Raw genomic sequence first — 23,124 nt, forward strand, 5'->3', positions numbered from 1 at the left:
AAATCGGTCAAACAACCGGATGCTTCATAAAACGTAATAGTCATCAAAACTAACGATTGTGAATGTTAACTGGCCAAGCTAGGAATATTGTCAAATCACCCGTCCCCCTGGTTGTTAAAGATACATAATTACTCGGCAGACAGGCTGGAAAAGGAGAGTAACTGGCATTTGGCCGCATAAATAAATAACTCAAAGCTTAAAGATCAGGAGAGCTTCTCAGCATTGGCATTCGCCTTGTCCTCCGGTGCATGCTCCTTTGGTTCCTCATCTCCCTCCTGATCATCCTTTCCGTCCCCAGAAGACGAGCCGCCAGACGAGCTAGATTCCTTAGAGGCATTCTAGGCAGTCACCTCCTAAACTTTCCTGAGGAACCGGGCATTGAACTCGTCATTTGCCTTATCAAACTGGACCTTCAAGGTTTGATAATCGGCAGACGACTGTATAGCTGCCCAGTCCGCACGCATGATGACTTCATTATCGTTCATCATTTGATTGACCAGGGCTTATTTCTCCTCCTCCATCAAGGACCCTATACATGGTTCGGAGTTGGGTCTCCTGGTTGCTCAGCCACCCTCCTTGAGAGTCTCCAGCTTCTCATCAAAGCCCTTGACTTGGTCTTGGAGCTCCTTCACTCGTTACTTGGCCGCATCCAAGTTCTGATGAACTTGCAAATTCGCTGACTCCTGAGAATACAACATATAAAGTGTCATAATCTCATTTTGAGCAATCTCAAACTGAGCTTTGTCTAGAGTAGAGGCGGCCCGAGCATTCACAGCCCTTACCTCCCTGGTCTTCTCATTGAGTGGACCTTTGAGACCGCTCACGCGGAGCATAGCCTGCAGTAGTCCAAAATAAGAAAATACATCAGAAACCATTCAAGAAAAATATTAACCAAGTTGTAAGAAGGATGTTTTACTTCGCAAAGAAGCTCCAGAATGCTCAAGGTCCAGGGTGTCGACCCATCGGACGGCAGCTTTGTCCTCGGGATCAAGCATCCTGAGCATCTGCTTGGCCATATGGAGGACGGTTGGCCTTGCTGGGTCATCTATCAATACCAATACATCTAAGTAATATTTTGAGCAAGAATGCACTTTATAAAGCGCATGGTCGGATGGTTGGATCACTTAACTCCCTCTCTAATCTCCCTACGGCTTCGCTGCCGCCTGTTGTTCCGCCAGTAGTGGTGAGTGGCTGTTTGCCACTCTTCGACACTCGTTGCTGAGCGTTCGACTTTGTTGGACACTGGGAAGTTGCCTGTTCCCTTCTTCGTAGGCTTGGTGGCAACGTGTTTCCTTTGGTTCTAGGAAACATCGCCAGCCGACTGCTTGCGCAGTTTGGGATCCAGCTGACAAGAGGGGGCTGGCTTTGATGAGCCACTCTAAAAAGAAATATAATTTAGAGTCTTAGAAACAAAATATGCTAAGTATTTCATTGAAATAAACTATGCAAGAACTGAACAGTTCGTTACCTTAAGAGTGCCACTTGGCGGCTGCTCATCCGCCTGCTTTAGGTAAGAGCGGTAGAAGACGGCTCAGATGGCTGGCTTTTTGTGACCAGGGAGCTTGGCCATTGCTTTTTCTGCAAGAAACAACAATGAATTAGCAAGGAAATAAATAAACAAAGAAAGCAAAGCTAATAAAATCATGCGGCCAGCTACCTCTTGGCGTCTCAATACTAAGGCTGCAGGCGGCCAAGTACGTCCCGTCCGAGAGCCACTCGAATAGGGGGATATTGCTTTGGCGGGTTACTTCCTTGACCCCCGTCTCGTTGTTCGTCCGGACGGCCACAATAAAGAGGCCCCGGTTAAAAATCTCCTCTTGTGCCTGCCTAGGAATAGACAAAAGGGCCTTCTTCCCAGCCAAGAGGCGTGGATACTGGGTCCAGCTGTTGTACCGCCTGTTTCTTTGGAAGTATGGGGAAGAGACTATGTAAAATTTGGTCCTCAAGTCCTTTAATTTGTTTTCTTTCCCCAGCATAATCATGTAACGGGTGTGGCTGGTAAGAGTAAACCAGCCGATCCTGCTTAGGTTGAGATTTCTGCTGATATAATGCATGTGAGCAATTGCCTCGAAGCTGAAATCCAACTCCAGCATCTCACAGGCAGCAACGTAGCCCAAAATATTGACCCAAGAGTTGGGGGCTAGTTGCCAGATACCCAGTTGGTATCCGTCCAAAATCCTCTCCACATCCGGATGGAGAGGGAAGTGAAGTCCTACATGGATGGCTGCCTCATAGCAGCCGAAGCACTGGTCACCATAGCTAGTCATCTCAGGCCAAGTGACCGTGTCAATAGAATCCGGCACGTACCAAAGACAGGCGTGCTGATGGAGCCGTCAAAGAAGAGAGTCTCACTGTCCGAATTGTACCAAGAACCATCCGTCCTATATCTCCTTGTCATCTGCTTTGCTCTGGCCATCGTGTCCTGCAGAGGCACATACACTATCGGATTTGGAGATGTACTTAAAGGAAAGTTCTCAAACGAGCATTCGACATTCCTAGTTCTAGATTCAGCCGTCCTCGATGACCGGCTGTTCGCTAATCTAGGTCGTACCGGGTGCGTTTGGGAAACCATTTTTGATAAAGAAAAATGCAAAGAAATAAGTAAAGAAAGGATCAGGGGGTTACCTTAGAAGAAGGTAACTAGAGTCGTCGGTCTTGGGCGTCTAGTTGAGTAGGCGAACTAAGGGGGCCGACTGTCGGATGCTGTATAAGTCAAAGTCTTTGCAAGTCAAGTTCAAAGATTCTCCCAAAGTTTCACGTAAATGTGAATGCAAGGGAGGTCAACCCTTCTATTTATAGAGGGGTAAAATGCTCAGGTAAAACCCTAGTGAATAGTAACCGTAATTTTTCAGCCACTCGTAGCCTTAAACCTGTCACAGGCGCCATGTGCCAAGCACGTGACCCCTGAGAGGGGCAAATGTTTAAGGTATTTTATACCCAGCAAGTGGCCCAATCAGAGCCTTACATGTGTCACTGGAAGGGGCGCCACCTTGGACCATCCAGATGGTGATACGTGTTAGGCAGATACAACCCTGATTTGGGGTATTTGATGATCCCAAGTGGACCAATGAGAGAGCGCCACGTGTTTCCCTCAGAGACGCCCAAATGGCCTCTTAGGATAAGTGACACGTGTCACTTAATTACTGTCTCTGAAACGGCGGCCTTCAAGGCCCAAACTTTGAGGGCGCTGCAAAACGGCGTGCCCTAATCCTTAGGTCATCAAACCCTTGGGAGGGCCCACTTTCCAAGGACCCTATAAATAGGGACATTCCCCTCATTTATGGGGACAAGGATATATTAATTATTGCAATTATTACTAAGTTGTCGTTCTCAAGAAACAAACAGCACCTGAGCTTGGAATTCGAGTAGATAACTTAGTTTTCGCATGTATTACTCCGAACCCTATACTAACTTAATCTTCGGAGGCGGACCACCGAACATCCGGCGGTCCTTTTGTTTTGCAGGTACAGTCGATCTTGTGAATCCAGTCTTAAGCTATAACTCTCCCAAGGGACTCAAAAAACTCCGAAACAAGTTATATCCTGTAAAAATCAAAAGATTGCAAGAAGACTTTGCTAGTGCTTTTCTTAGGGTTGATCTAAGGCTTGATTTTTTTTCTTAGGGTTAACCTAAGGTGATTGGACTGACTTGAGGTTGACTCAATGTATGACGACTAACTTCATGTGGCTCGTGTGTGCATAAACTTAACTCAATGTGATAACACGACATGACTCAATGTGTACATGACTCATGTGTGCATTGTAATGTGATCATGTGACTCGAAAATGCAAAAAAGCACAAATTTTCCGTCATTTTTTGTGGAGGGTACCGAATTTCTCCCGAAAAAGAATGATGCGAAAAAAGAAAGAAGCGAAGTTTTTTAATGCATGTTGAATGAGCTTAGTCAAATGTTGTTTGATACTAATTCTCAAGGTGCAAGGATTAATTCATCCTAGGCTATCCCAATTGTTGACTCCATGATGAAAGTATTTGGGTAATTTAGGCGCGGAGGTTAAGTACATCATACTTTGTGATGTAATGATGATTGATCTTGATATGACAAGGCATGCTTCAGCGTTGTATTAAGATTTCATGACAAAGGGTTCCTAAGGGAAGTATATTTGGTCATGTATATGTGCAGTGTGTGAAAATGACACTATGATTGGGCCGCAAGGGCTAAGTATGTGGAAAAAGATATTATTTCAAGAAGAGTCAAATGATGGTGACTTTTTAGGCTAGGTAAGTTAATATTGTAGGGATCAAGCCCCCAAGTCTATCTATAAATGAAAAGGGATGAGCATTGAAATTCCTAGATATGATCAATTATTAACGTAAATATGAATGCATTTTTATTACGGCTGCACCTCGATGTGAGGTTGCCCAGGTATCCGTTAGGAATCAAGCCGAATGTAGCTCTAGCCGAACCTCGCACAAGTGTGTCTACCTCAAAGAGGTCTTTTAAGGGTTGTAACGTGGTTAGGCTAAAGGTTGAAAAAGAAAGGGATAAAGGCTCAAGACCCTAGATAAGCCCCAAGGTGTGCAACCTTGCTTTTGAATCTTTATATTTTTTTTTATGCTTGAGGCTTTTAACTCTTTTTTAGCTCTCTTTTCTCTTTTATTTTTTTTTAAAAAATTTTCTCTCTCTTTTGTTTAAGCATTTATTTTATTTTTATAAGTGTGGGAAATATCGTTCATGTGGTCTGTCACTCACTTGGCATTCATGTTTATCAGGCACGGTACTGAGCACTTGATAAGAGACGCAATCTGAGACGTGTTCATATCAAAGACATGGTCATATCAATGACATTGGAACACTTGCCCTTTTGTACACTTTTATTTATTTTTATTTTTGCTATTTTAATTTTATAAATCAGTCAAGCTTCTGAAATTGCATAAGTTACACACCATCCCATCCCAAGATTAAGTAGATGTAAGTTGAAGAAAGAAAGTTATATCGTTAGACGAGGCCCAAAGTGGTTTATCAATAAAGGATTGCATAATTAAAGGGTGAAAGGTGATATGATGTGGCTACAAGGGGTGCCTTAAATCATTGGTATACCTTGTACTTAGTTTGACATGGATTTTCTTTTTTATTTTTATTTTTTATTTTATTAATTTTTTTTTTTGCATTGCAATGATCATATGTAAGTAAATAAATGCTCATTTTATTTAAAAAGTGAAGGGTAAAAATCATAATCTAAGAAATAAATTCAATGAGGATAAAGAGTGCCTATGCTAGACTTATTGGGGAAAGGGTTTGAAAAAAAAGTTGAAGAAATCATGAAATCTTGGTGAGAAACTTGCCTTGTGCATTTGTTTCATCATTACCCTTAGTTTTTTTTTTTTTTTTTTTGTCAATCATATGACTCAAACTCGATACAACATGTATGGGTGGAAGAAGGTAGGAAGAATGAAGGTTGTGATATGGAGAAAGCATGTAGAGAATAGAAAGATGATCTAGATGGAGAGATATTAGAAAATTAGGAATAGAATGTACCCCCAACTCAAATGACGGAAAAACCCGACTCATGCATGAACCTAAGACATGGTCATGGTGACATATACAAAGTGTGTGCTACAACTAGTGAATGTAGGTGACATGTTAAGGATCGTTTCATTACCATATGTCTAGACTATGTGACTAGACTCAAGCAAATACTAAGTTAAGACCTCATGTATATGCACTAAATTGGACAAGTTGTAGTATGTTAGTCATAACTTTTGATCTGTGACTCTGATTGGAACAAAACCAACGCCAAATTAAAGATAAAACTCGGGGCTAGAGATCCATAGGTTATACTACTCGTAGTTCTTTCTAGAACTTCGGCTATGACCAAAACACGTTGACGCTTGTGCAGTACACGAGAATAAATATCTGGGTTGACTTAAAGGCACTATGACTCGATTTAAGGTTTATATTTTTAGCTAAAATTAATTAATCAATTAATTAAGCAAAGCCCTTTAGTCATTGGTTAGTTTATTAAGACTTATTTACAAACACAAGTCAAACAAAACGGTTAGTTTAGTCACGTAATAAGTATGCACAAGTAAGAGATGCACAAGTAGTCAAGTAGTCACAACATGATGCAATGAGTTTGCAACCTAACCATGGCTCTATTTCTCTAAAGTTCAAGATATGGGTTAGTCAAAGAGGGTCCATTGTTATGAGTTCGGTTGCACCGCGCAGAAGTCTTACCTTTGGAAGGGTTGGCGTGTGTGAATGGGACCCCGGGAGTTAAACTTGCTTCAATTCCATGGTTTGGTTAATTCAACATTCTCGGATGTACCCTTTGTTGCTTAGAGCGTTCAATCAGGTAGATGGAGCATGAATTCCCAAAGGGTTATGTTCATATGTAGAACACATATGGGTTTCAAAAAAGTGAGAAAAACTCAATAAGGAAGTAGAACGAGCCAACAGTGCTAGAACTGGTCGAAACAAGAACACATATTTCTGGCTCGGCATTAGAACAACGCAGCGCTAGCCAACAGGAACTGTCGCCGCGATATAGCATTTTCGTTCGGCGACAGAATTGTTGCTCGACGACAGAGCCATATCTTCGGCGACATGCTCTGTTTTCTAGACGCCAGTTCCTACATGCCTCAGCATCTTTCTGTTTTCATAAAATTTTCCAGTTTTTCGCAACATTATTTCGGTTCTAGTTAAGAAAGATATTCCTCAAATTTCCTACGTGTAAAAAATCCTATGTTTTTTACTCATTAGGGATGGTCTATCCAATGAGATTCCTTTTTATGCATATGATAATAATGTTAATCAAAATTACGCACATGAAATACTTAGAACTTTTCGAGTCACATCCACTCATTCTAAATCATTTCCGAAATAAATTTCTGGAATTAAAATAGAATTCATCTCTAGTGGAGTCGCCATAAATTTTTAGGGAATATTTCAAGCATTACCCAAAACATGAACCCCAATGTGATCATACACTTAAGCATGGTGGCGTCCAAAGGGTAGGAAGCTAGAGAAAAAGAGTCGCCAACAAGATTTAGGAACTTGTAAACCGTTCACAGGGTGAATGTTACACCTCTTAACGATCCATGAGATCGTTAACTCTAGTAGGTTAGGAACCAAGATTGAAAGTTCGAGGATGAAGGTACAAATCCAATCTAAAAGAGAAAGAACCTGACCTAATAATAGGCCTCTACTTTATTATTCTCGCATTCATGTGCGCTTTCTAACTAATATGCAATTATTAGGTTTACCCTAAACCTGTTTATCTATGTTTGTTGAATATTAATGCACAAACAAGACTATTGTTGGTGATCACTTGAATTATAATCAAATTAACAATAAACAAGATTATTAATTATCTTATTAATCGTGATTACAAATAAAAATTCCCTTTAAACATGCATAAACGGCTTGATCATCAATAACAAAAATTTAATCAAGCAACATAATCATAATCATAATAACAATAATAATTATAACAATAATCATAATCATGTTAAAGCATAATAGCAAGATCCTAGGCATGATACTAAGAAGATAAATAACAAACCCTAGCATGTCACTATACATTAAAGATCAAAGATTTAACCCTAACATAATACTAACATGATATTAAGAAAGACAATAAGAAGCATTCTTTTAATCATACTTGATATTAGGAATTTTTAGTTATTACCCTAAACATGATACTAGGAAGCAATAAAACATCCTAACACGATACTAGGAATCAAAATAATAATCTAAGCATGATTTTTATATCATAACATCAATTAAACAATTAAAGCACTTACTTGGATGCCTCGTACCTCTTTCTAAGAAAAAAATACACATGTTAGTAACTTCAAGGAAAATAATAAATTAAACAATTAAATTAAGTAATAGAAATAGATATTTGGGACAAAACCTTTCACGTCTAGGGCAAAGGCAACTTCGAATTTGGCTAGGTGTTTATATTTCTAATGTATTAGGAATTATGTTTGTAAAAAGTTGGTTTAAAAAGAGAAAGAGATAATCAAGAAATTCTTGATGAGAGTTGATTAGAGATGAGGGAGAATTGATGATCATTAATGAAGGTATAAGGACGCTATTTATAATTAAAACAGTCCGGATTTGATAAAAAAAGAATTTGAGTTTTAAGAAGAATAAAACACGACGCTGTCGCTGCAATATCCCCTGTCACCGCGCGTCAGGGTGCAGCGCCGCGCAACAGAGTCTATCACGCCGCGACAAGCCTGTCGTCCGGCGCTACAAGACAGTTTTTTCGGATGTTGTTTTTAAAATATCTTTTGATCCAGAGGGCTACATAAGGCATATAATATGTCGTTAAAAACCTCTTGAAGTCTACTTTACAACCTATTTAGAATCAGATTAAAATCTTTTGTAGATAAAACGATATTGCCGAAATAGTGGAAGGGTGTCAATTTTGGATAGAGTTTCATATTCCATTAATATCTTTTTCGTTATAGCTTAGATTCAATATTATAATATATCATTGGAAAGATAATTTCAATATATTTCCAACCATATAAAATTTGGTTGAATATTATGAGGCACGAAAATAATATCTGAACATATTCCATCTCGTATAAAATAAGGATACTTAATAGGAGTAGTTTTATTCAGTTTCAAACTCTTTGAAACATAAATATCAATCCTAACTCCATTAGGGTTTAAGAGAATCTTCTAGAATATTCTATAAGACTATAATCAGTCCTAATAGCTTTAGGAATGATAATTAATAATAGGCCCTCCTCTAGATAATTGGCGGTCTGTAAGAACCAAACCGGGCCCAATTTAGTGTTTTGGCCATAACTTCCTCATTATTAATCGGAATTTGGCTTATAATATATCGTTGGAAAGGTATTTTCATGACCCATCCAACTACACTATTATTGGACCCATATCATGGACAAAACTAAACTGGAATGCAAATTTTTCATAAATAGGGTAAGAAAAGAAATATTTTCAAAAACTTAAAGAAGAGATATTTTATTAAAAACATCCTCATCACTAGACTTTGCACACTTTCACCTCGTTCGATAATCAAATGACATTAAAGGTATTCAGCACTGGGTTTGTTTTTGGGGAGGCACAAATGGGTGTCTACAGGGTGTTAGTCTGTTTTTGTTTGGTGATCACTTTGTTTTGGCGTTGAGATTTGGCCAATCTTTCTTCACAACTTAGGTGTACCACCAAATTCTAAATTTTAAGCCTATCCTCAACCTTTTGTCCTTGCATTACAACCTTTGGGAAAGCCCCTCTGACCTAGAATTTAAGTCACATGTCGGGGGAGGGCATTATGAGTTAAATCCTAAGGAGAGGGGATGCATTGTCAAGATGTCAGGTAGCCCAAAATTATCTCTTTTTCCGGTTCCTTCGTGGAACTTTTGAGATGCTCACTATGCGAAGATATCAGACTACTAGGGAGAACGCGGTAAGACCATTTGGGATGAAAGTGGATTGCAAAAACTAGTTCATATGCTTAGCATATTTAAGTTTCAATTAACCTCGAGTATCTTAGAACGTGCACTCCCTTACTTGTTTAGAAAGATTTGAATTCATTTGTGCCTTAACACTTGGAAAAGTCCTTTCATGAACATGTGTTTGGTTTTATTTTGTTTTGATTTCCTTATCATGCTTTGCCTTGTTTGTATTATTATGAGATTTATAGGTTAACCTATTAGGAAACCTTTACGAGAGGATTACTCGTCCTCTAGGGCGATCTAGGGGTTTAAATGGCTTGTCAGTAGTTGATAAAAGTGACCGTGATTCCTACAAAAGGGAGTTAGTGTATATTCCCATCCTCTCTAGATTTCTTGTATCGTTATTTGCGTGAATAATTTCATCATTTTTCCCTTAGGTTGGATTTTGTTTTGCCCAAGGACGAGAAAAAGTTTAGCTTGTGGGAATTTGATGTGTGCCATTTATGGCACTCTTAGGCTAGGTTTTCTTCATATTTTTATGCTCGTGTTAGTCTTTTATGTCGTGTTTTTAGGGAATAATGCTTGATTTGCGTGTTTGTGTGATAGTTTAGTGAAATGAATGCTTTTAAAGGTTTTCTTATTATTTTATTCATTTCTCGTCTATTTCTCTCGCTTCTCCATTAACTTGACTTTTTTTGTAGGTGTGTTGAATTCCATAAGATTTAATCATCAAGGAGGGGGCTTAAGTGCATTCAAGAGAGTTAACGAAGCCAAGTTAGGAAAGCCAACCGAGGAAGCTTCGCAAGCATTACTGCCTTGAAGCCGTCCCGAGCAATCGCACTAAAGAAGCGACACAGGAGCTTCCAAGCCCCGAGCAGAATCCACGCACCAAGGCCGCACAACCCAGCAGTCGCAGGCTGGCCGCTGGCGCAAGTTTGCAGGCCGCGGGCGAGGGGGGCGGTGCATCAAAAGCAGCCTAATTCGACCAAGAACATGCCAAGGGCTGGCCGAGGGAACTCCACGGGCGCGGGCCCTAGCCCCGCAGGCACAGGTTTGTCGCGGGAGCGGCTTCCATCGTACTCTGTTATCATCCCCGGGGCGCGGCTTTCTTGGTTTTATTCGCATTTTAGTTTCTTTTCTCCGTTTGTTTATATATTGTACGACCTTCTTTATCCTACAGACATAAAATTCTTTAGATTATAATAGTTTCTCTCTCCTCTAAGGAGGATTAGGGTAGATTAGGAGTTCCTCTCACTATATTAGGAGTAGTTTTAAAGAGAGAAAGTGAGGAATTTCAATGGTGATTGAGAAATTGAAGATACAAGGGTGACAATTGTGTTGAAGATGTTCTATATTATTAATTAGAATTCTTAACTCTATCTCACCTTATTGCTTTGTTTAATTCATGTTTGTTTTGTTTAATTTTGATGTTTGCTTATTGATAGTGTAATTGTTCTTGATATATTGTTGATTCTTGATTTCTATAGTTGTTATTCAATAGATGATGTTTCTTGAATATTTGTATGATGAAACTTGTATGAATGAGTAATTGTTATTAATATGGGAATTGTGTTGATTGATTTTTGAGATTAAAGTGACTAATGAAGGTTTGCATGTGTATAACTCGATTAGGCCTTGAGAATTATACTAGATTGCATTGTAATTGCTAATGACACAAACAATTGATTTAGGAATTGCAATTATTGATTAGTTTTGATTGTGATTCTCTTAGTTTGTTATCCATATTGAACCCTAGCTTAACAATTAGGAGATAGCTCTTTGATTCCAATTGATTGCTCTTATCATTATTCTTCATAACCTTTGATTGGCATGATCATTCCAAGTTGTTGCAATTGAAATGATTACTTGTTAATCCCCGTTCCTAGTGTTTTATTTCCTTGGTTATTCGTTTTGTTAGTTGTTAGTATTCTCTCTTACCTTCGTCTTGGACCTAGCTTAGGCACCCAAATCAAAAGCATTTTAATATTACCGTTCCTTTGGGTTCGACCTTTGAATTGCCTCTATACTCGTATTTAGGTTTGTTAAGTGTTTATAAATTTAGTTTGACTGAGGGGAGATTAGATAACGACCTAGTTTTCCACTCGTCACCCATACATAATGCCTAGCCTCTTTCTCTAGGTTCTTTCTCCGATTCTTGGAAAATGAAGGAGGAAACTCCCCACAAGAAAGATAGTTCACCAAATTGGCAAACCATGGGAGTTCCTTCACATCTATAGCACACAAAGAATCGTCTAACATTTTATCTTCAATGGGAGACCGATCATCTTGAACTTTAAAATCCTTAAGTCTAGATAGATGATCCGCTACAACATTCTCCACTCCATTCTTATCTCTAATCTAAAGGTCAAAAGTTTGAAGCTCTAACACCTAACGAATTAGCCTTGACTTTAATTCCTTCTTCAAAAAAGATATTTTAGAGCCGCAGGATCGGTGAACACAATTGTTTTGGACCCTAACAAATAGCAACGAAATTTTTCAAAGAATTGAACAATAGCGAAGAACTCTTTCTCCTTTGTAGTGTAATTCCTTTGAGAGCCATTAAGAGATTTTGACATATAATAAATGACATGAAGCTTTTTATCAACTCTTTGACCTAAAACACCCCCAATTGTCGTGTCACTTGCATCACACATCACATTAAAGGGTAAATCCTATCTATGGGCTTGGACAACGGGAGTAGAAATCAAAGCTTTCTTCAATTTGTTGAAAGCTTCCAAAAACTTATCATCAAACACAAACTCCACATCCTTTTGAAGAAGATCATTGAGAGGCCTTGCTATGAGAGAAAAATCCTTTATGAATCATCTATAGAACCTGGCCTGCCCTAGAAATGATCTCACACCCTTCACATTAACCGGAGGTGGCAACTTTTCAATAACCTCAATCTTTGCCTTGTCTACCTCTATGCCTTTGTGAGAAATTTTGTGCCCAAGGACTATGCCTTCTTCAACCACAAAATGTCACTTTTCCCAATTCGACACCAAGTTCACCTTCTCACACCTTGCCAAGCACTTTTCAAGATTTTCAAGGTATGCCTCAAAGAAAATTCCACTTATGGAAAAGTCATCCGTAATAACCTCCATCTCCTCCTACATCATGTATCCAAAGATACTCATCATACACCGTTTGAAAGTTGCGGGAGTATTGAAATGGCCGAATGGCATTCTCCTATAAGCAATGGTACCATAGGGACAAGTAAAAGTAGTTTTCTCTTGGTCATCAGCGTGTATAGAAATTTGGAAAAACCCCGAGTAACCATCAAGGAAACAATAGTACTTGTGCCTCTTTAGTCTTTCAAACGTTTTATCAATGAAAGGAAGGGGGAAGTGATCTTTCTTGGTGGATGTGTTTAGACGTTTATAGTCTATACACCTTCGCTAACCCGTGACCGTCCTTGTCGGAATAAGCTCACCTTTTTTCATTCTTGACGACGGTCATGCCTCCGTTCTTTGGAACGACATAAAACGGTTGAGACCCAACTAGAGCTTGAGATGGGGGATATGATTCCTGCATCTAAAATCTTAGTAATCTCTTTCTTCACTACCTCTCCCAATTGGGGATGTAATTTCTGTAGTCGCTCAATAAAAAGAAGAGCGCCCTCCTCAACGGTTATGTGGTGTGTACTTAAAGCAGGGCTTATACCTTTGAGGTCATCAATGGTATATCCCAAAGCACCTATTTACAAGGGAATAAACGCGTCGTCAATTGTCTATTCTTAGATCAAATACAATTTATACAACCTAAACAAACCTAATACGAGTATAAGGTAAGCATAGGGGTCGAACCACAGTGACTGAATAAACACCACCAAATGTTATCGACAATTAAGCTAGTCCGGAATAGGAGCTGATAAATAAACTAAAGTCTAAAGATGCTAAAACAAGAAATAAAACACTAAGAGAAATGGTTTAGGTATAGGATTCACTTGAACATAAACAAAGGCATAGAAATTGAATTAATTATGAACTAAACATGCTCGAATATCAAAGTAAAAGATCAAATTTAGCCGCCTTCCGAGGTCAATTGGCTTCTCCTAACATAGCCTCTATGCTTCCACATTAGAACCATATACTAGGAGGTACTATTAAATAACAATCGATAATAATGAACCCTAGCTAAGTCAACTTCCGTTCCTTGTTAGCAAAGATTCACCTTTGATCAACCAACAATGTGCACTTGCAAGAAGATTAAAGAATATCACGCATATAAATAATTTAATCGCGAAAAAATCAATTCTAAACCCTATAATATGCTCAAGATCCAACTACACCACAACCATCCCCTTGATGGGGGAATTACTCACTTATCATGGTAACAACAAGATTAATTAAAAAAAAATAAAGAATCAACATGATTAACAAGCAATACCAACAACTAAAATAATAATCAAAAGAAAGCAATAAAAATAGAGGAGAGAGAGTTAGAGATTCTCATTGATTGAATGTGAAAATCTACAAGCAAGATGATCAATCTTCCTCTTCAATATCCAATCTCAACAATGGTGAAACCCTTACTTTCTCTCTCTAAGATATTCTAATCCTAAACTAAACCTAGAGAGAAAAGCTCTCTTAAAAACTAATTAAGAAAAATAGAATAATTAATAATTGTTTTCCTTTATTTAATTACTCCAAAATTAGGTATTTATACTAAGCTAAGAATACTAAGTAAATAATAGAAAAGATAATAAAGTAAAAATGAAAAATAAAGAAAGAAACTAATTATAAAAAATTAAAGAAAGAAATAAGAAAAGGGAAAGGAAAATAAATAAAATCAAAGAAAAAGGAGAAATAAAACCCCCAAAATCCCCAAAACATCAGACCCTTTTATTTTCTTCCTCGATTTCTTGGCTGCTTTAAACTCCATCACCACCGTATCACACCATCATCAACGGACATCATCGAGCATCATCTTCAATCTGCAATCTCAACCGTTTGATCTCATTAAATATCATGTGCATAGCTCGTGAAATGGTTCGATCGAACCATGGGTTGGTGTGGCCGAACTACGGGGTTGGTTCGGTCAAACCATGATTGTGTTCGACCACACTTCTTTAATTTAGAAAACTTCGAAAGTTTCTGACTGGCACTTCGACCGAACTCTTATGCGGTTTGCCCGAACACGATTGATTTGCTATTTGCTCTAATTTTGGGCGCTTGATTGAAGGGTTGAGTAATTGCGGTGGACTGCTTGGGTAAGGTTGCGGGATGTGCAGTGGTGATTGGAGGCAGCAGCAGTGGCTGATAATGGGTGGGATGCGAGTGGTCAGGTGTTGATTAGAGATGCGGGGTTGCGCTGATTGTTGACGGTGGTGCAGGTGGTTTATGATGGTTGGTAGATGCGGTGAGGCCTGCTGTAAATTAGGGTCGTATTGATGAAATTGGGTGGTCTAGGTTGCAGCTAGTGTTGGTGAGGTGAATTGTGATTGGAGGCTAGTGGTGGCTGTGAATTGGTGTAGTGATGAAGATGGTTGCTTCGGCAGGGGTGTAGCGTGCTGTTGCTGCGGGTTTGGTAAAAGGTGAGTTGTGGTTGTGAGATGTGGGAGTCTGGTTGTGGTTGTGTTAGGTGGTGAGAGTAGATGCTGGTGCTTGGTATATTAAAGGTGAGCGGTGCTGTGAGGGGACACAACAACTCGGTGAATTGGAGCAAGAGCTTGGTGTTTTGTTGTGGTGAAGGATAAGGTGAATAAAGAGGGAGTGTGTGGTGTAGGATAGGAGATGGTGGGAGGTAAGTTGGCAGTGCAGGCTGCTCTTGAAGGGGAGAGAATTATATTGAACCTCGAACCTTGACTATCACCTACACATCAAACCAATGACAAAAATGGGGAAACGAGAAATAAATTAAAACAAAGTAAACTACGAAAATAAACTTAAACTAACAAAATTAAATAAAACTATACAAGAAAAGAAAGTAAATAACAAAATAAACATAAAGCTAATTAAAACTATGAAAGTAACAAAGAAAAGAAATGAAATAAAATAAATCGAAAGCAAATAAAATACGAAAATAAACTAGAAACCAATTAAATAAAGAAATTAAAATAAAACATACTAAAACAAAGAAATAAACTAGAAACTTTATTAAAAGGAAAACAAGAGAATTAAAGGGAAAATAAGGGAATTTAAATACGGAAATAGCTCTAAAACTACTCCCTAAGAGTGACATAAATGTCGCACATCACCTTGGTGCCTTCTCAAAACACTGCATAACGCTTGAGCTTGGCTTTCACACAAAGATGCACTAACAATCACAGAATAATTAGAATTTAGGCCTAAGAACTCATTCCTAAGGTGTGATGGTAGAGGTTTGATCTCTACCATAGGAACACCTTTACCTTCCTTGGTTGAAGCCGCTTGCAAAGCCTCTTGGCTTGAGATTTACATGTATATTTTCTCATCATTTCTTTCAACACTCCCATCTAGAAAATTCTCATACAAAGCCATTTCCTTTCTAGGAGCACCTATCTTTTCGTTTTTCAACAAAACGCACTCAAGAGGATAATTAGTTGTGAGCAAGTGCTCATGCATGGAATGTACAAGATTGTCTAAAATTTCAACTCTCGTTCAATTCTTAAGAGATGAAGAAGGATATTTCATACTTTCATTCAAATCAAATTAACCTCTCACATCTTCAATTTTAAGTGAAATCATAGCACTTTTTACATCAATCAAATCACCCGATGTAGCAAGAAATGGTCTACCAAAATTAATAGGAATTGTAGAATCCTCATCTATGTTAAGGACCACAAAATCTACCGAAATGATGAAATTTCCTACCCTTAAGGGAACATCCTCCACCTTACCCCTTTGAATCTTAATTCATCTATTGGCTAATTTCAATGTAATGTTGGTAGGTTAAAGTTCTCCTTTCTCTTGTGTTTGATAAATCGAGTAAGTCATAATGCTAACACTAGCTCCTAAGTCACACAACACATTATCAATTCGCAATTTATAAATAGCACATGGGATAGTAAAGTTTTCGAGATCCTTCCACTTGGGTGGAATTTTTTTCATTATGACTGCACTACAATTTTCGGTCAAGCTAACCGTTTTCGTCACATCACATGTCCTCTTTCAACTATATATCTCCTTAAGGAACTTTACATAATTTGGCATTTGTTTTATCACATCGATGAAAGAAAGAGTAAGATGAAGTTTTCTAAGCATCTCTATAAATTTCCCAAATTGCACGTCCAATTTGCGCTATTAAATTTTTGGGGCTAAGGGAGCTTGGGCTTGTAGACTTGTTTTTCTTTCTCTTTCACCTTCTCAACTTGTTCCTTAGCAACTTCCTCAAACATAGGGTTCTCATCTCCCTCATTCTCAATTTGACTCTTGATAAGACTCTCTTTAGCATAACTGTTTTTAGAAACCTCACTCTCAAGGACCTTACCACTCCTAGTCACAATCGCATTTACAGGGCCCTTAGGATCTAAGCTTGGCGAAGTCAAAGAATAAATATTTGTAAATTCCTTAAACTCACTAGCCAATTGAGAAATTTGGGTCTCCAACCCCTTTTGGTAAGTCAACATGACATTAAACTTCTCATTACTTAGGGTCATGTAGGTGTTCAAAAATTTGGCTTGCTTCTCTATGTCATCCTCCAAGAAACTCCTAGAAGAAAATGGTTTATCATAAAAATTATCACTTTGCCCTTGGGTATTTGAAATAAATCCAAGTGGGGTAACTCTTTGAACATTTATTTGAATATTTCCCCTAGTTTGATTACTCCAATTACCTCTACATTGATTTTGGCCACAACCGTGATTATGTTTACCATAACCTTGGTTCCAATCCCTATATCCTTGGCCATGACTTTGACTATTATAACCATGGTTGTTTTAACTACCCTTGGATTCCATAGTTTCTTTAACCACTATTTTTGTAATAATTATCATAGTTCCCTTGCTTGTGATAATTCCTATTCCCAACATTTCTTTGAACATCAAATCTCGGTCCAACATTATTATTAGCAACAAATTTCACATGTTCATTCTCATTCCCAACACATTCATAACAAGGAAAATAAGGGCAAATAGAAGCATCATGATCATTCATTCCATGTAAATCACAAAACCAAAACTCTCTAACCATACAACAAGAAGAGGGAAGATTGTTAGGAGAAGAAGGTGTAACTCTCCCCTTAATTTGGGGGGGGGGGGGGATGAATCGGTGCTTGTGAGGTTGCACTCTCGAGCTTAAAATTGATAGAAACTACTTACTTCCCTAAGTCTAAAATTTGAGTTGACAAATTGTTAATAGCATTGAGTTGCTCAATCGAGCATCCCATAGTGCTACTCTTGTTTATTGGCTCTTTCTCACCATCTTTCCATTCCATTTAGTGTCTAACTACATCCTTAATGATATCTACAACCTCCTCCTCGTCTTGTTCATGATTGGGCCTCCGGCTCCGACATCAAGACTTGACCTCCCTCGAGGACTAAAACCACCATAAACAATTTAAATGATTAGGTAAGTGGGGATTTCATGATGGGGACACTCGCGTTGATACTCTTTGTTTCTCTCCCATGCTTCATAGAGGCTTTCACTAGACCTTTGGTTGAAACCTTGAATCAAAGATCTTGCCTCCGCCGTTTTCTTTTGCAGGATGAAACGGGACAGGAATTCTTTGGTGACTTCATCACAAGTTCTCAAAGAATTATGCTTCACTTCCTTGTCTAGCCACTCTTGAGCTCTTCCAATTAGAGAGAAAGGAAATAGCTTGAGCCTTATAAATTCTAGAGCATTCCCGTCCACCTTAACTGTGTTGCAATATTTCTTGAACTTCATAAGATTATTGAGGGTAATTACATTTACTCCTCAACTATATTGCTGCCTTTCAATCAAAGTTATCATTGCCAGGTATATTTCAAAATCACTATCCAGGATCAATAATGGAGTAATCCTGCTCTCATACTTGTATGCACCCGGAGTGCCCAACTCCTTCAATGTAACCCTTGAGACTTCTCCCATGTTAACTTGTACACACAAACTCAAATGAAAATATTAGTAACACGGCTACAAAATTTGCCTTTTAGTATTTTCAAAATTTATTGAAATAGACTCAACGACAATAGTAAACAACTACGCCATTCCCTGGCAACGGCGCCATTTTGACTAAGGGTAGAGACCATGTCGTTGGACTAATCTTCCCCAGGCAAACAAAATTTGTATTCACTCAACACACCCTAATAACTAGTATAAGGGTAAGTCAAGGGTTGAACCACTAGGAATGGGAGGTGAATGATAATGCTAAAGCTAAGAAATTTCGAAGGTTTTCACGAAGTGTAGGGTAACAATTCAACCAATCCAACAAAAAGCGAAAACAAAGTACCTAGACACTAGGAATTAGATCTACATGCATATGTAATGAAAACGCATTAATTGGGATAAGCAATGATTGATTCAAGCAATGCGAAGGAAGAACGATAATGCAATCGAGAGAGCTAGAATAGTTATTCTCCTAGAGGTCAAACTAGCACCAACTACGGGAGACTCTAGCTAGGAAATTCACTAGACAAATCAATCGGCAAATGCAAGACACAAATCAAATTTCCGTATCAATGTGAACTTAGTATGCAATCTAGCCTGAAAAACAAGATTGATCACTCCCTACAAATCATACACATGCACAAAATCAATCAACCAATTTAATCACACAATTAAATCAATAAAATAAAACCCCCGATTAATTTTTATCCATTACTTATACATGCTTCACCACATCCCTAGCAAGAAAACTACACACAATCCATTAAAGAAATCAAAAGCAAAGCTACACAATTCATCAAATTCATCATCATCAATCTAATCAAACTAATCCAATAAAAAATTCAATCAAATTCAACAATCAACAAAAACAAAAGTAAATCAAAGCTAAAGATTGTATTAAAGTAAAAGAAATCCTTACAAACTTGCCTCAAATCAATGGAAAGAAATACTTAGAATTATCAATCTTCAATCATCAATCAAGAACTTCTCTCTCAACAACCTAGAGTTTCACTCTCTACAAAATGATCTAAAACTCTATTCTAATTCTAAAAGAACTAACTCCCTCTAAAAATAGATCGAAAATCATTATATAGTAAAAATAACAAAGAGAAGGTAGTTACATCGTCCAAAGAGACCCGTACAGGCGCGACCATCACCAAGGAGGATGCACGGCCGCGCATTTGGAGGGTATGGAACATAGACCCAAAGAGGCGCGCCTGTGCCAAGGTGAGGCGCGCCCGCGCCACGAAGCTTCGCGGCTGCGCCAATGTCGCACGCGCCCGTTCTTGGGAGCAGGGCAGCCTCCTTCACCCTCCACTTTGCTCTTCCTTGTGCGCTCCACTTGATGATGTTGATGAACACAAAAGAAGGAGTCTTTAAATAGTCTCCATGGTGGGTTTAACACCCAGAATGTTGCCCCCACCACTTGAATGCACTAGCTAGAAGACTTAGACTTTGCGCTCCTTCAAACTTGAACTTCAAATGTTAGGAAGGAGGCATCTCAAACAAAGTAACACATGGAAAGGAGACTCGAGAATCCTCAAATTATGATCTTAACCTGAAAAATGAACGAAAACAAACAAATAAAAGAGAAAATAGCAGAATAAACAAAGAAATGCATAAAAATAGAAAATCGGCCAAGAAAATGCAAACTAAAGAAAGAAAGAGTAAAACTAAGGGAAAAATAAAGAAAAAGAGCTGTAAAATAGCATGAATTCCACCCTAAAAATAACCAAATGAGTGCCAAAAATGACACTCATCAATCACAACCGGATGCGCCAAGAAGTATGGTTTCAACTTCTTGACTACCATGTAAATGGCCAGGCCAAAACTTTCAACCATAGCGTACCGGAGTTCAGCATTTTAGAGCACATGGCTAATGAAATAGACCGGGAGCTGGATGCCGTCTCTTTTAGAAAGGAGAACGGCAATGAGGGCATGGTCTTAGACGGCTAAGTAAATGTATAAAGTCTCTTTGGGCAGAAGGCTTACTAGCTTTGGCAAAGAGTGCAAGTGTTCTTTTAACTTTTGGAAGGCCACCTCAGCATCATCCCCCCATTCAAATCTAGTCTTCTTCCTGATTGCTTGGAAGAAATAAAGGCATTTGTCACCTAACTGGATGAGAAATCTTCCTAATTCCGCCAAATGATGGGTGGCATTTATGCCACGAGTATGGTTCATTTTGATGGTCATTTTCCCACATTTGCGGCTTGTTTGCATCGTTTTCTTTGCACTTAGTTCCATTTCCCTTTATGCATCTTCTTTCCTAGATTTTGCCCTTTTTCCTACTCTTTACTTTGATTTCCATGCTTATGCTTTGTAGGAACCACCGGGGTTTTCAAGAGGAGGAAACTAAGCTCAAGGAAAGCTGAAGGAAGCAAGATTCAGGAGAGGTTCGGCCGAACCCCTTGAAGGTGCGGCCGAACTAGGCTGTGGTTTAACCTGCTCAGTGGTCCGATCGAACGTGGAGGCAGGGTAAAGTTGCATTTTGGCAATTTTGCAGGAGTGGTTGAACCTCAGAAGTTCGACATGACCAGGCCATGATCAGGGACATTCGACCGAACCTACCTTGTAGTCCGGCCGAACCTTCCCAGTGTTCGGTCGGACCACTCCTCTATTTCAGCTGGCTGTGTACGGACTATATAAGTCCCGTTTTGGAGAACGCTTTGATGTAATTAGATTAACTTAGTTTTAATTTTCTGCACTTTTTAGCTTAATTTAGAGAGTGAAACACTATAAGTGTTCATTTGGTAGAGAGAGAAAGTGTGGATGTCTTCATTGATGAACTTGAATTTTGAGGAAGAAGCTTGTTTAATCTTTTGTAGATCTTAAACTTTAATTAATGAGCAATCTCTTACTCTTTCTCTTTACTTTTGCATTTAATTTTGCTTGTTTACTTTGATTTTCCTTCTTTGCTTATTAATCATTTTGATGCTTATTGATTTGGTGATTGATATTGTTTTCAACATGATTTGTTAGTAGTCACTTAGTCAAGGGTGGTGTGGGGATGTTGCGAATTGTTCATGCTTATAATATTGAGATTAAGTTAATTGCGATTAAAATCTTTACATGCTTAATATTCTTTTATCTTCTTGCAAGTGCACATTGTTGGTTGATTAAAGGTGAATCTTTGCTAATAAGGAACGGAAGTTGGCTTAGTTAAGGTTCATTACTATCAATTGTTCTTTGATTGCACCTCCCAATATATGGTTCTAGTGTGGAAACATAGAGGCTATGTTAGGAGAAACCGATTAACCCTGGAATGCGGTTAGATTGAACCTTATTTCGATATTCATGCATGTTTAGTTCACTATTACTTTGCTTTTATGTTAATTCATGATCAAGCGGCACCTACATCTACCCATTTCCCTTGGTGTTTAGTTATATTGATTTTAACTCGTTTTATCATTAGTTTAATCTCTTAGTCATTCCTATCCTTTGTCCCAAGATAGCTTAAAGTCTAGTGATGAATGCGGTGTTTATGTGCTTCTCCATGTGGTTAGACCCCTCTTCTTGCCATATACTTGTATTAGGATAAGTCGAGTGTTATAAATTATATTTGATTTAGGTGTAGTTGTCTAACAATGCGATTATTCCTCTATCAAATTGGCGCCGTTGTCGGGGAGACGGCTTCCGTTGCTATTTCATTGCTTGTTTGAGACTATCTCACCTTTTATTTGTTAGTGTTTGCTACTTTTGTTACTTGTCAGTGCTTACGTTCTTCTTAGCTTTGTTGTATAAACAGAGGACGAACCCGCTCAAGATCTTTGATTCCCATCGATCCAGAGCTAGAGAGGTCTTTGTCCATACTTTGAAGAAAAGCAAGAGCAAGGAGTAGAAATTCTCACACCCCGACGAGAGGAGTAAGAGAATTAGAAGATACTCCACCCTCTTCACCCTCAAGTGAAGAATTAGATAGCCCTAACTCATCATCGAGTCTGGAAATCAACACTTTCTCAACTTATAAGTTTGAGAGTGAAGAAGGTCCTAAAATGGGAGAGAATACACCTTTGAGTCGTCTTGGGGCTCCTGAAGCCTTTAGAGAACAAAGTGGGATTCTAACTCCTACCACTGAATCCAACAATTTTGAAATCAAGCCCAATTTAATCGCTTTGATAGAGAGAGGAAACAATTTTCGGGTGGAAAGTTTGAGAGTCCTCATGAGAACTTAAAAGATTTTGAGAAATATTGTGACACAATAAAGGCCCTGGAGTGACTCAAGAATATATTCGCCTCAAGATGTTTCTATTTTCTCTAATAGGGAGAGGTCTAGAATGGCTAGAGAAAGAGGTGCCCCCTAACTCTCTCACAACATGGGACCAAGTGACTACAACTTTCTTGAGGAGGTTTTATAACCATAGTAAGACCGCCGAGGCTCGGTCTTTGATCCAAGGTTCTCGCCAAAAGAGTGGTGAGTCTCTAAGTGCAGCATGGGAACGATACAAAGAACTTAAACGTCAATGCCCACGCCATGGGATACCCAAGTATCAACTCATTCACACTTTCTATGGAGGTCTCACACCTCAAGAAAGAACAAGCCTAGACGCCGCGGCCGGCGGTCCAATGATGAACAAAGGAGAGGATGAAGTGAAGTGTATTATAGAGGAGGCCGCAAAGCACTATGATGATTGCTATGAAGGAGAAAGGGATGCTACTTCTAGTAAGGGTGTTTATGCATTGGAGAAAGCCAACACAATCAACAACCTCCCTACCCAAATCT

General features: G+C 38.7%; 2 non-coding genes across 2 annotated transcripts; one reads left to right on the forward strand and one right to left on the reverse strand.

Moving 5' to 3' along the window:
- The first annotated feature begins 17,895 nt into the window (after positions 1-17,895).
- On the forward strand, positions 17,896-18,001 carry LOC145561042 (small nucleolar RNA R71). Its single transcript, XR_014093624.1, has one exon. It is a non-coding gene; the product is annotated as a small nucleolar RNA R71 (small nucleolar RNA).
- Positions 18,002-22,776: 4,775 nt separating this feature from the next.
- On the reverse strand, positions 22,777-22,882 carry LOC145561186 (small nucleolar RNA R71). The gene has a single exon (XR_014093749.1). It is a non-coding gene; the product is annotated as a small nucleolar RNA R71 (small nucleolar RNA).
- Between the last annotated feature and the right edge of the window lie 242 nt (positions 22,883-23,124).

Source organism: Chenopodium album, chromosome 9, assembly GCF_948465745.1.
Source record: "Chenopodium album chromosome 9, dcCheAlbu1.1, whole genome shotgun sequence".
Classification (NCBI taxonomy): Eukaryota; Viridiplantae; Streptophyta; class Magnoliopsida; order Caryophyllales; family Amaranthaceae; genus Chenopodium; species Chenopodium album.